The sequence below is a fragment of the Lipotes vexillifer genome, unplaced genomic scaffold (assembly GCF_000442215.2).
Source record: "Lipotes vexillifer unplaced genomic scaffold, Lipotes_vexillifer_v1.1 scaffold1533, whole genome shotgun sequence".
In the NCBI taxonomy this organism is placed as follows: domain Eukaryota; kingdom Metazoa; phylum Chordata; class Mammalia; order Artiodactyla; family Lipotidae; genus Lipotes; species Lipotes vexillifer.
Genome location: NW_006778886.1, coordinates 1,680,806 through 1,694,245, shown reverse-complemented (window position 1 = coordinate 1,694,245; position 13,440 = coordinate 1,680,806).

The window sequence follows — 13,440 nt, the reverse complement described above, 5'->3', positions numbered from 1 at the left end:
CGCGGGAGCCCCCCAGACCGGGGCACGAACCCGCATCCCCTGCATCGGCAGGCGGACTCCCAACCACTGCGCCACCAGGGAAGCCCAGAGGTTAATTTTTAATGAGTGAAAATACCAAGTATTAGAAAGAGGAGAAATGGAATGAACCACAGTCACCTGAAAATGATACTAAATAACTATTTTTGAATGAATGAAGAATATTATAGGTCATTAATTAATCTGCAATTTGTTAGGTCATTAAAATATCAAGTGAAAGCTAAGTCAAATGTAGAAAATATTGTATATTGTGTGTACACAGCATTTTGTAATTAATATAATAGTTTGAAATGTAGAGGAGAGTGGTTGATGAGTGTTGGCTGCAACACTTGATATTTTATAGCCATAAAGTTCCTATGAATGTTGGAAAGTATCTTTGGAGTTATTTAACTTAAATTACCATATTATTGCTTTATGGAGTATACAAAATGTCTTATCCCGTAGCCATTGAAATATATGATTGTGACTATCATCACCATTGTGTTCTATTTTCAATACTGAATTTTTTCTGTTCCCTCAGCCATTGCTGAAATTTTTATTTTCCGTGCAACGCTTCCTTGAAATCAGTGCCTCCTTTGAGTAAGCCAGTCTCCATTTTTTCACAGGTGAAGACTGTCCACATTCTGGCCTGGCATTTAAAGTAACCTGTGGCCTGACCTCACACTACTTTTCCGACTATCCTTAACTCTCACATTAACAGAATCGTTTTCTACAGTCTAACTATAAGGTGTGTGTGTACTACACATACCTTGTAAAATATCTCCGTATTTGCTTATAGCATTGATCTTCTGACCTGAGGGCCGTTCCCACTTTACCAGCCTCCTCCTGCACATGTGTTATTTCTCTCCCAATCTCTCTCCCTCCCTCTTTCTCTCTCTCTCTCTGACACCACACACACACACACACACACACACACACACACACATCTCACCCCTGGGAAGCATTACCAAACATTTTATGTCCATATTGATTTTTTCCTTCTCTGAGAATTTATTTCTTCTGTAAGGCACATAACAAAATATCATGTATTATTTTATTATCTTTATTAAATACTTGCCTTCAAATATTATTTAACTTTATATGTATGCACAGTTTAACTGTCTGTATTTTATTTCCCCAAGTAGAGTGTAAGCTCTTTGAGCACAGGGGAATTAGATGGTACTTCATTTTTTCTATCCTCCACATCCTTGCACAAATTATATACTGAAAACATATTTGTTGCTTTATTGACTTTATCAGATTTCAGAATAACACATTATTAGTTGGGGTGGAAAAAATGACTTTCGGCATCCCCTTAGAATTTACAAGCATCAGGTATTATATGTAGAAGAAACTTGGATTATTCAGCTAAAAGTTACTAAACTATGAAATGCTCTGCAGAAAAGGTATAAGTGCAGCAATGTATAATGTAGCTGTAGGTTAATGATGAAATAGATCTTTTCCACATTTTCAGCGAAAGCATTTGTGAAAAGATGTATTGCTCTGAGTTGGAAATCTATATTCTGCGACAGCTGCTGACTAGTAATGAGTTCTAATGAGCTGTCTCTTTATTGGAAAAAATAACATTTGCAATAACAGCCCCTTTGCAAATTGTAAAAGAGTATGGCAGTGCAGCTATAACCCCAAGTTGATAGGGGTATATTCATGTCAATGTCATTTCAATTCAAATCTAAGTTTCTGTTCTCATTTAAAGGAAGGTACTGTACATTCAAATGTGAGAATCAACTCCTTTTTTCACCAGTAGCCTGTGGGTAAAACTTTAGTTTCTTTCATCTAATATTAACATAACACTGTTGCCAATATTATCACAGTAAACTTAAGACAATTAAGTTTAAACAATGATAAGCTTTTCAGATTTCATTTCCAAGTTTAATGGAAAGCTATTGTCCTTTCTCATTGTGTTCAGCTAGCATTCAGGGTTCATTTTTGAAATGATTATACTGATGCATGAATGGTCTCCCCCTTCCATCATTTCAAATCCCCCAACATACACATAAAAGAGCCAACTGTGATCAGTACTACAGTAAAATTTTTGAAAACTGATAGTGGTTTACATTATCTTGGAATGCCTCAAGGCTCAAGTTAAAATCATTTGAAAGTAGCAGTGGCAGCAAAGATAAAATTGATTGGGGGAATGTACACAATCTAATATTTCACATAATGAAAACAGAGGTGTTATCAAAGAGTCGTCAATAAAATGCAATTTCTTTCTGAAGAAAAATCACTTTACCCTTGACATTCAAATCATAGGCATTTAAATGCACAAACTCATATAGTTTTGAAGCAATAATTTTTATGGCTTTCAAAATGTCCCAGCAACTCTTCCATATTGGTAATGATTTCCTACATCCAATACATCCTTTCCTTTTTCTCTCCTGTTACAGGAGAAAGGGCTGCAATATTTTAAAGTTAATCACTCCAGTTGTTTTCCAATTCTCAACACCTTGATTTTTTTTCTGGGCTCTTTCTTTCTCTATGCTTTACTCCCTCGGTCTCCTGTGCTTTCAACATGGCTGTAACTTCTGGCTCTCAAATCAGCTCTTAATTATACTTAGACATCTCCTATGTAAAAAACCAAAAAGCAAAAACAAAAAACAAACAAAAAAACAGACAAAACTCCTACTCTATCTGTCTAAATCACAAATGAAATTTTGGGGAAATAAAAAGCTCTGTGTTTCCTGTTTCCATATTTGTCCCTCTCACTCACTCTTCACTCTACTCCTCAAAATACTGATATCCATTTCTCCAAGAAATAAATCTGTCAGTTCATTTTTAACACATAACTTTTGGAATTTGTCAGCAAGATTAGTTGCTGTTGATGACTCTCTGCCTTGGCTTCTATACTGGCGTACTCTCCTGGTTATCTTTCTCCTTTAATTTTTGATCTTCTTTAGTTGTATTTTCAGAGCCCTTCTTGTCCCACCATCTAAATAGTGTTGCTTCTTGGGGCTCAATTCCAGGAACTGTTTCCTCTGCATTCTGCAAATTCTTCCCAGAATCATCTCATGAATTCTCACCAATTACCCTCTGGTTACTGATGACCCTCATCTATCTGCCCAGATGAGATGTGTCTCTGTGGTGTCAGAAGTATCCAAAGCCTACTGGGCATGTTCATACTCAATATAATCAACTCTCTAGTTTGTTTAGGGACCTCTCTTTTCCCCACTGTGTCCCCCAGGTTTTTCTACATTAACAAATGTCTCCACAATCCAATTAGTTTTTCCAGCCAGAAGCCCTTGAGTATTTCTTTATCCCAATATTCTCCCATTTAATAAAATGTTTAGTTTTAAAATGTTAAATAAAATGTTAAAGTTTAATAAAATCATTAAACTGTGACCATTTAAACTCCTAGATATCTTTCATATTTGTTAATCCTCTTTGTCTCATACCACCATCCTAATCCAGCTGACCAACAAATTGTCCCTAATGCAAGTTAGTGGATCCCCAAGGAACCAAAGTGATCTATCTAAATACAAACCTGATCATGTCATTTACCTCCTCAAAGGTATTGTGTTACTTCTTGTGGCTTTTGGTTCAAGTACAGATCTTTAACTTATCTTTGTACTTCTTTAGTCTTCTCTCTAGCTCACTCATTTAGTTGAAAGGTCATGTTATAGTCACAAATCTCCATGTGCATCCGTTTCACTTAAGCACAAGTACACCCATCATAGTCACCCAGAAAAATTAAAGTAATTTTTAAAATGTTTATTGAGTTCCTACCCTATACTAGGCTATAGACTCTACATGTGTTATCTCATTTAATCATGACAACTCTAAGAGGAGATCTTATTTCACCCATCTTACATATAATGAAACTGAGGCTTAGAGTGAAAAGATAACTTGTCTAAGTATACCCTGCTAGTGTTTAAACAGAAATTTGACACTAGTTGTTGCCTGACTTCAAATTCAGAACAATGTCACTTCCTTTAAAGAGGAAGTTTTTTATCAAACTTCAAAATTGGTATTGTGTGCCTTGCCTCTGTTTTTCCAGAGCAAGCAATACTTTTATTAACATATCACTTATCACTTTTTACTCTAGTTGCCTATTTAATTATTTGTACCTTTGCATGAGGCCCTAAGATCTGTAATGCATAGTTTTTGCACCATTATACTTCCATAGCACAGTGCTTGGAAAAGCACTCAACACCCAAGCTTTGAGACATCCAAGCACCAAACCAGTTTTCCCCTAAATTCCCCACTTGGTTCTTAAGATAGAGGCCAACTTTAATGGATAACTAGCCACTTTCATCACACAATATTTTGGGTGTTTATTGTTGTCCAGCATTCCTTCTCCTTCTTCTAGAAAGAACATTTCTTCCTCATTTGTAGAATTGCCTCTCTTTCACTATGTATATGTGATTCTTGTGTAGCTGCCAATCACAATACTCAACCTTTCTGACCACAGAGTCAAGAGAGTGACCAAAATCTGGCCAATCATATTACTCATTATCCTGACCCCCCATTTTGGCTTGTTTCAGGGGAATATATTCTATGCCAATCTAATCAAAATCTAATAGCAAGATAATGAACTAGAAAAATTCTCTGCATCATCAGAGCTCTAATAGAAACACTGTAATTTCCCTAAGAGGAAAATAGATCTTTTAAAGTACCTCTCTTAGGGACAGAGAGTTGGATTTAGAGGACATATAGCCAAGAACAATGCCTAAACCATGCCCTTGGACTGCTCCAGCAGAGACCTCACAGAAGACCCCTTTTCATTTCTCTAGCAAAGGTTTGGAAGAGAGCTGGCACTCATCAAGTAATGACTAAGTATCTGTGACACTAATGGATGCCAGAATCTACCATACTGTTCCCAGAAAGCCAGAATCTATGGCTCCTAATATAACCAGAAACAGATTCTGACTAGGACCTGTTTCTTCACATCGCTCTCTTCTAAAGCAATGATGTTTTTGTAGGCGTATTACATGCTTGATAGAACCTAGTTTGAAGGGAGGCTGGGAAAGTGAGTCTTCAGCTTTTGTCTCAGAGACGTTAAGACTTACAATTTGGTAAATTCCCAGAATTAAGCAAACTGTTTGATTTTGTATAGCAACTAAGCATAATAATCATTAAGCTCTTTCTTTCTTATACAGAATTACTATACTTCAGGATAATATAAACATGTATGTATCTGAAGCTGTGTTCTTCTCCCCTAACACTCATTGAAAGCCATGTATAGGAGGAGATATTGAGTCAATGCACAGAAAGAAAGAAAACATAAAGAGAGTTAAAGACACCATTTAGCTCTGGAATTCTTAGTCTACACTATTTATGGGTTTCTCTCTCTCTCTCTCTCTCTCTCTCTCTCTCTCTCTCTCTCTCTCTCTCACACACACACACACGCACGCACGCACACATACTCTCACATTCACTGCATATATTATTTTAAATTGTATATCTATCTCTTGCAGATAGGAATGTTCCAACTAATAAAGATATTTGTGATGGTTAATTTTATGTGTCAACTTGGCTGGGCTACAATGCCCCCCAAATATTAAGTCAAATATTATTCTAGATGTTTCTGTAAGGCTGGTCTACATTAACAGTTAAATAGATTAACATTTAAATAGGTGGATTTTGAGTAAAGTGGTTGTTCTCCATAATGTAGATGGGCCTCATCCAATCAGCTGAAGGCCTTAATAGAACAAAGAATTACCTCCTCTGAGAAAGGACAAATTCTGCAAATAGACTACCTTTGAGCTTGGACTGCAACTCTTGCCTAGATCTCCAGCCTGCTGGCTTACTCCATCAGATTTTGGAGTCACCAAGCCTCCACAATTGCATGAGTCAATGTTTTAAAATAAATTTCTCTTTCTCCATACTTTGTGATGCTTAATTAAATGTGTCAACTAGGCTGGGTTGCTTAGATATTTGTTAAAAGATTGTCCTGAATGTGCATGTGAGGATGTTTTTGGATGAGAGTAACAGTTAAATTTATAGAGTGAGTAAAGCAGATTATCTTCCATAATTTTGGGGGGGAGTGTTCATCCAATTAGTTGAAGAATTGACTAGAACAAAAAGGTTGACCCTCCTCTTAGTAAGGGAGAATTCTCCTTGCCTGATGACCTGGGACATGGATTTTTTCCTTCTCTTTGGACTCAAAACATTGGCTCTTCCTGGTTCTCAAGCTTTTTGGCCTCTGGAATGGAGCTAAACCATTGACACATGGGTATGTATATACATATGCATACATTTCCTGTATGTGTGTATGCATGCATGTGTGTGTGTGGGTGTTTGTGTATACGCACATCCTATTTGTCTGTTTCTCTGGAGAACCTTGGGTAATACAATACTCTACCAAGAAAATTGTTAATGGCAGAGATGGGACTGCTGGTAATGTTCAAAGCAAATATTATTTCACATTTTATAGAAAAGTTAATGACCTCTAGATGGAAAGATGAAAAACTTATCCTCTTTTGCTGCTACCCTACCATGCAATGGCAATTTCAGGGTTAGGTATTTAAGAATACCCAAGGGAAAAGGCCTTGTTTTAGAGGAAGGGAATTCTGTGGATAAGCTTCAGTTTTAGTCCACTTAGGCTGCTATAACAAAAATACATAGATTGGGAGGTTTAACAACAAACACTTATTTCTCACAGTTCTGGAAGCTGGGAAGACAAGACCAAAGCACAGGCAGGTTTAGTGTCTGGTGAGAGCCTACTTTCTGGTTCACAGCCATTTGTTTTTTCCCTGTGTCCTCACATGGCAGAAGAGGAAAGAGAGATCTCCAGTGTCTGTTTTATGAGGGCACTAATTCCATTCATGAAGGCTCCACCCTCATGACCTAATCACCTTTCAAATGTCCCATCTCCAAATATCATCACACTGGGGATTAATTTTAACATATGAGTTATGGGGGGATACAAATATACAGTCTAGAGCAGGTTTTTTGTTTTAGGACTCCAATCAGCTCATTGTTACATACAGTCATTCAGTTCCATTGGCCAGAGTTTATATCCCAACCCAAAGAAAAAAGGCCATCAAGTATATCTACTGTAGGCTCCTAATCAGGTATATTGATCATGAGGTATAGAACTGTAAAGTCTAGCTGAATGGTGATTATGCAACTAATGCAAATTGCTCAGGAAATAAATGGAGACTTCAGAATTTCTAAAATTTTCTGCATCAGAATTGTTTAAGTTTTCCATGTATAGAAGAGTTCCTTGCACCTGGGGCTGTGACCTTATTATGTGGCATAAGAAGTGGGGCTGATGAGAAGTTGAGTAAAGTGCATGTGAATAAAAATAATCCTTGGAAAATGTACTCTGCCTTTTGCTACTTTAAACAGTAATTAGTAAGGCAAGTGCCAAAGTTTACGTTAAATATTTGCTCTTATTTTTTTCATTATGCAGTTTTTTTTTCATTCAATAAATATTTGGGGGGAACCCCCTAAGTGCCAGCTGCTTTTTAAAAAAGAGTCATTTTAATCCCAGAGAAAGCTTATGGACTAATAATTTTTTAACTAGAGCAACCAGTAAAGTCCATCAAATATAATAAAACTTATTTCTCTAAGCACAGAGTTCAACCTCATTCTGTAATAATGATTTGTTGAGACTTTAAAATATACTGAAAATATTCTAAAGCCAAATATCTAATGACCTGCCTTAATTTGGTAGTTAAGGTCATAAAATAAGAGCAGTTTATCTGGAGTATATAGGGTCAATGGACGAGCTTCAAGAGATACACAGTTGTATTTCAGTTATATTCAGTTTTGTTATACATATATGTGGGGAGCATTGGCAGCTTACCAGCTTACCAGTATGTCCGTGAGCAGAAGACGTTAAAATCCAAATAAAACAAAACCTATTGCTACCATGAGATCTGATTGATTTTCTTCTCCCTTATCACCACCCCAATCAATAGATGATTGAAAGGCATCTTGATTAACCTTGACATATAATATAATAATAGAAATTTTGTTAATAACAACAAACTACTGAGACCTTATTATAAGCAAGGCACACATTTTGAAATAAGTACATTATTTTTTCCCAATTTAAAGAAGGAAAATCTAATAATTGGAAAGGTAACTAAAAATCCTCAGCTGTACAATTTGTTAGTGACAGAACCATGATTCAAAATCATACCATGTGACAGAGCCTGGACTCACTCTTAGCCACACTGTTCTGCTTCCTAGTCACTTAACCCTAAGGAGAGTCAGGCTAAGTCTTCCAAAGACTAAGGCACCAAGGTCCTCTTTAGTTGATAAAAAGGCAAGAGTGGGCTTCTCTGGTGGCGCGGTGGTTGAGAGTCCGCCTGCCGATGCAGAGGACATGGGTTCGTGCCCCGGTCCGGGAGGATCCCACATGCCGCGGAGCGGCTGGGCCCGGGAGCCATGACAGCTGAGCCTGTGCGTCCGGAGCCTGTGCTCCGCAACGACAGTGAGAGGCCCGCGTACTGCAAAAAAAAAAAAAAAAAAAGAGGCAAGAGTGCTTCCCCTCCCGCTCCCAACTAAGGGGAGAGAATGAAAGAAAAACCAGCTGAGGTTAAGGTGTATTTCTTGGTGGGTTTCCCAATCCTGAAACTAAGGGAATCCAGAGATCGAGAGTATTGAAATGGTCAATATGAAGAGAACTAAAATATTATTTTTCCACTCAGCCTCTATGGATGGCACAGCAGATGTTTCCTAATGCAAGGTGGTGAAAGCTGCTCTTAACTACCACATGGGAAATCCAAAGACTGGGAAGGTTGTTAGACAGTCCCGAGTGGGTGTCTCAACAGGAAAAAAATACAAAGGACTGCTCTTCTCTTCTTGACAAAAAAAGAGAAAAGAAATCACCAGTTGGTCCTTACAAACTCATTATTAGTTTGCAGCTGTATCTGGGTGGGAGACCAGGGATAGGTGATGAGACCAGAGCAGGTGTATCTGGGTGAGAGACTGGAGATGATGTGGAGCTACAGCAGACTTTTGTGGTAGAGAGAAAGCATTTCTATGTTCCCTTTGTTTGGCAGGAAAGGAGATTTTGGTCCTCAGTGTGAGGTGGTGAAAGCAGAATCAGCTTGTGATGGAGGAATAGGCTCCAGTAGCAGCATCTTCAGCAGCAGTAACATTCTTTAAAAGCAAAGCAGCCCAAGATCACAAGTGCTCGGTACGTCCAGTCTGTGGTTAGCACTACTGCTTTGTTCTAAGTGCTATTTGGAGATGGGAGAGTAAAATGGAAGAAGCACTTCTTTCTCTTTTTAAAAGTTTTTATACTTTTAATTGAAGTCTAATTGACATATAATGTGATATTAGTTTCAAGGATACAACATTTGTATACGTTGCAAAATGACCACCACAATAAGACTAGGTACCATATTTCACCATACAAAGTTAATACAATATTATTGACTATGGTCCCCACGCTGCACTTTACAACCCCATGATTTATTTATTTTGTAACTAGAAGTTTGTACTTCTTGATCTGCTTCAGTCATTTTGCCAAACCCCTTCTCTGGCAACTACCAATCATTCTCTGTATCTGTGAGTCTGGCTTTTGTTTAGTTTGTTTGTTTTATTTTTTAGCTTCCACGTGTAAGTGAAATCATGTGGTATTCGTCTCTGTCTGACTTGTTTCATTTAGCATAATGCCCTAGATGCCCATCTATGTTGAAATCTTGCCATTTGCATGTCTTTCTGTCTTTCTCTTGACTGGAGATTCAGAAGATAGTACCTGAGAATTTCTTCTTTCCTTTTCCTCCTCAAGTATGTTCCTGGGAAACACTTGATTTAAAAAAAAAAAAAAAAAAGTTTGGAAATGAGAGATTTTCAGGATTGGGGCAGTCAAAAGTTTTCAACTTAGTTTAATTCCCAACATAGAGAATAACCAAAGAGAAAGAACTATTTAGAAATTCAGTAGAATCCCTTATTAGGATATGTCATTAGCTATGATTTAAGGATTTGTGTTACCCCATTTAATGAAAGTTCTGGGCAATTTGCACTTGACATTGAAGCCAGTAGAACAGAGACACACATTAATTTGTTCATTCTTCCCGTATATTGGGGCTGGGGTCTCCAGTCAGAGAGATGGGTAAATCATGAATTCTTTCCTCAGTGAGTTCATGGAATGGTGAGAGAGTTCAGTACATAAATAAATGATTATAGAATAATATGATTATATGCTTGAAGGTTTGAAAAGTACCGGTAAAGCCAGACACAAGGAAGAACTTATTTTGCTTGAGAGGTTGTGCTTTAGTGGAGCTGAGAAAAAAGTGTGCCCAGAAGTAGCATAATCGTAACCTGTCTGGTATGTGTCTATGATCTAAGCTCAAGGTTTAGAGAGAAAAGCATCAGAAATATTTACAAGTAGGACTTTCTTAATTTATCCCACTACCTACTTGTTTTATGCCTATGATCCTCTATAAGAGATAGAGTTAGAGAAAAATGGAAAGAGAAATATATAAGATCTTTGGGTACTTGATTTTGACTAAATTTGTATTAATTCACTTAAAAAGTATTTGTTATAGCTTATATGCAAATGTGTTATATTAGGGATTGAGAATACATCAGTGACCAAATTCTCTGCCCTCCCTCATGAGGGAAAAGAAAATAAAAAAGTATATATTAATACAAAATGTGATAAAATATGACACTCACTTCTATAAAGAAAAATATAGCAGAAAAGACACAGTGAGTGCTGATAAGTTTGTGGGAAATCATGTTATTTGATATATTTTAATTTTATACTAGGTGGTATTTGAGCAGAGAACCGAGGTGGGTGGTGAGCTGAGTATGAGGATTTCTGGGAAGGGCATTTCATGTGCAAAGGCTGTGAGTGAGAAAACTTATTTGTTCCAAAGGCAGCAACGTGGTCAGTGTGGCTGGGACAGAGTGACTGGGCAAGCTGTAGGCAGTGCGGTCAGGGGTATGAGGGTTAAAGTCCTACTAGACCTGGAAGGGCATTGTAGGGGGAAAAGTCATTGTAGGGACTTCGACTTTTACTCTGAGTAGGATATTAGTAGTATAACACTTTAATGATTAAAACTGCTGATTCTCCTTTAAGATGCTTAGACCAGCAAGCAACTCAAACTCTTTAATCATCTTCATAAAAAGCTTCTCTTTTAGATTGATTGGTTACAAATCCTGCAACAGGAAGCAATCTCTAGAGTAAGTCATTCTCATTGAAATCAGTAAGAAACACTTTTAATTTTACTACCTGGAGCTATTATACTGAATATTTAAAGGGCAGATTAAAACTCAAGGAATCAGTAATTAGTAATTAATGGGGTTATAGAAACATCAACACCAAGGTCATCAGTTCAAATCAAAGTTGTGGAGACATAATTGTTAACATCTGAAAGCACTTCACTGGAAATTGTGGAATGGAAGTCTGTCTCAGTGTTTTTTTCTTGTCAAGAAGGATTCATATGCACAAGGCAAGAGTGACCCTGCTTTTGATATTCAATGAAATGCCTGCAGGAAGTCTTTTTGTAGACACTGAGGTTAAATGAATCTGGAAACTGGCCTACTGGGTCACAGTAAAACACTTCAGTACAATACATAATCAAACATTTCCCAAGATGGCATTAGAGTGTGCATTCCCTAGTCGATTGTAACCCTCATTATGCAAAATTCACTGAAAAATGTAATGCAGAACATGATGGTTTGATTATGCAACAAAACCAGTTAAATGTTTTCATTAGCTGTATAATATTTTTGCACAATAAGGATAATTGTGTGCTGAAAATGTACTAATTCATTTAATCCCATGAGGCAAAAAATAATATTGAGGGAAATAATGATATTGTTAGGGACCCTGATTAGCAGAGAACAAAGTACAAGTTCTTACTAGGAAGCATAGTTTCAATTTACAGCACAATATGGAGAAAATTCAGGCATTTTACTTGCTGAATTATTTAAAGTTAATAAAGGGGTTAGACTTTTGTCATCTCATAAAGTTCAAATGGCTTCACCAATTGGGCGGGACAGCAGGAAATATTATTTTTTATCTGCACACCCAGAGAAGTAATACATAAGTTGTGTGTGTGTGTGTGTGTGTGTGTGTGTGTGTGTGTCTGTGTGTCTGTGTGTGTATTACATGGGGATATACTAGGTTTTGAGCCTGAGTGGAGGATGGAAGGGAGGATTGCTTGAAGCAAGCAGTTGCAATGTGAACAATTTAATTCAATTAACTGCAACATGGTCTTCTGTTGAGATGGATATTTTCCCGATCTGAGTGAGTTTATAGTCCGACTTTATAAAGAAGAAATGAATAAAGATACTAAAAATCTTGCGAAGAGCAACTGAAAAAACATTCTCATTTTCCAATAAGCACTATAATGGAAACATTTGTGCAGTAACTCATATAATTAATAGTCCTTCTGTTGAGTAAAATAGTTATATCTTACTCATACTATTGCAAAGTCCATAGGCTTTATACTACTAGATTTGCTAGTGATTCAGCAAAATTCTAGTGAGAAAGGATTTCTTATTTGCGATATTGGTTTCTCTTCCCAGATATATCTACATACTTATTCTCACAAAATTCCAATTAATAACCCAAACAAATGTTTAAGGGGGATGACAAAATGATTCTGAAATTCATCTCAAGGAAGGAATATATGAGGATAGCCCAAGAATATCTGAAAATGAATAACACAAAACTATAATAAGTTAACAATTTATTCTAGAGGGAACAAATTGGTTCTATCAAAGAAATTAATATTGAAGAAGGTGGTATTTCAAATCAGTGGGGAAAGTAGAGATAAGGCCATGACTGGTGCTGGCCGAAAAGGGAAAGATTAGTTGCTGACCAAGCCAGCCTTAAGGTTCCCCTCAGCTTGGCTAAAGTTTAGACAGATTTCTTCTGACTATAGGCCTCTGACCTCTCTTTCCTTTGAGCATTTACTTTAGAAAACTTGCAATTGTAAATTCTTTCTCTGCACTTCTGAGATGTAAATCGTCTACAACTTTGGAATGTCTTCTCAGGGACTTGGAAGCAATAGCTTTGAAATGTAATCATCAAGAAAGACAGGGATGATGGTTCTCAGAGTGTGGGAAGGTAGGTTGCTAACTTTGATAAGAACCTTTTAGCAAACACTAATGGCCTAATCATCTTGACTACCAACCCTCCAACACCCTCCAGCACTTCCCCCCAACTCACTCCAGTGCTTAAAATCTATTCTCTTTCTATTCAGCTGAGTTTGGTTCAGTCTTTCTCCCCTCTTGAAATAGTTTCTCTCTTCTACTGAAATGGTCTCAGATAAAGTCTTTCTTGCCTGTTTAAGCCAGTTTGGTGCAATTTTTCTTTTATAATGCCTACATTATAATATGGCTATAACAAAACTCAGTTAGGTTATATTAAAAATGTGAACCACAACGAAAACAATAATAAAGACCTAAAGTACCAGAATAATATTTATATATTTGGGGAGTCAGGGAAGCCTTGGTAAACTTTACACCAACTGAGAAAACATAAAGGGAAAG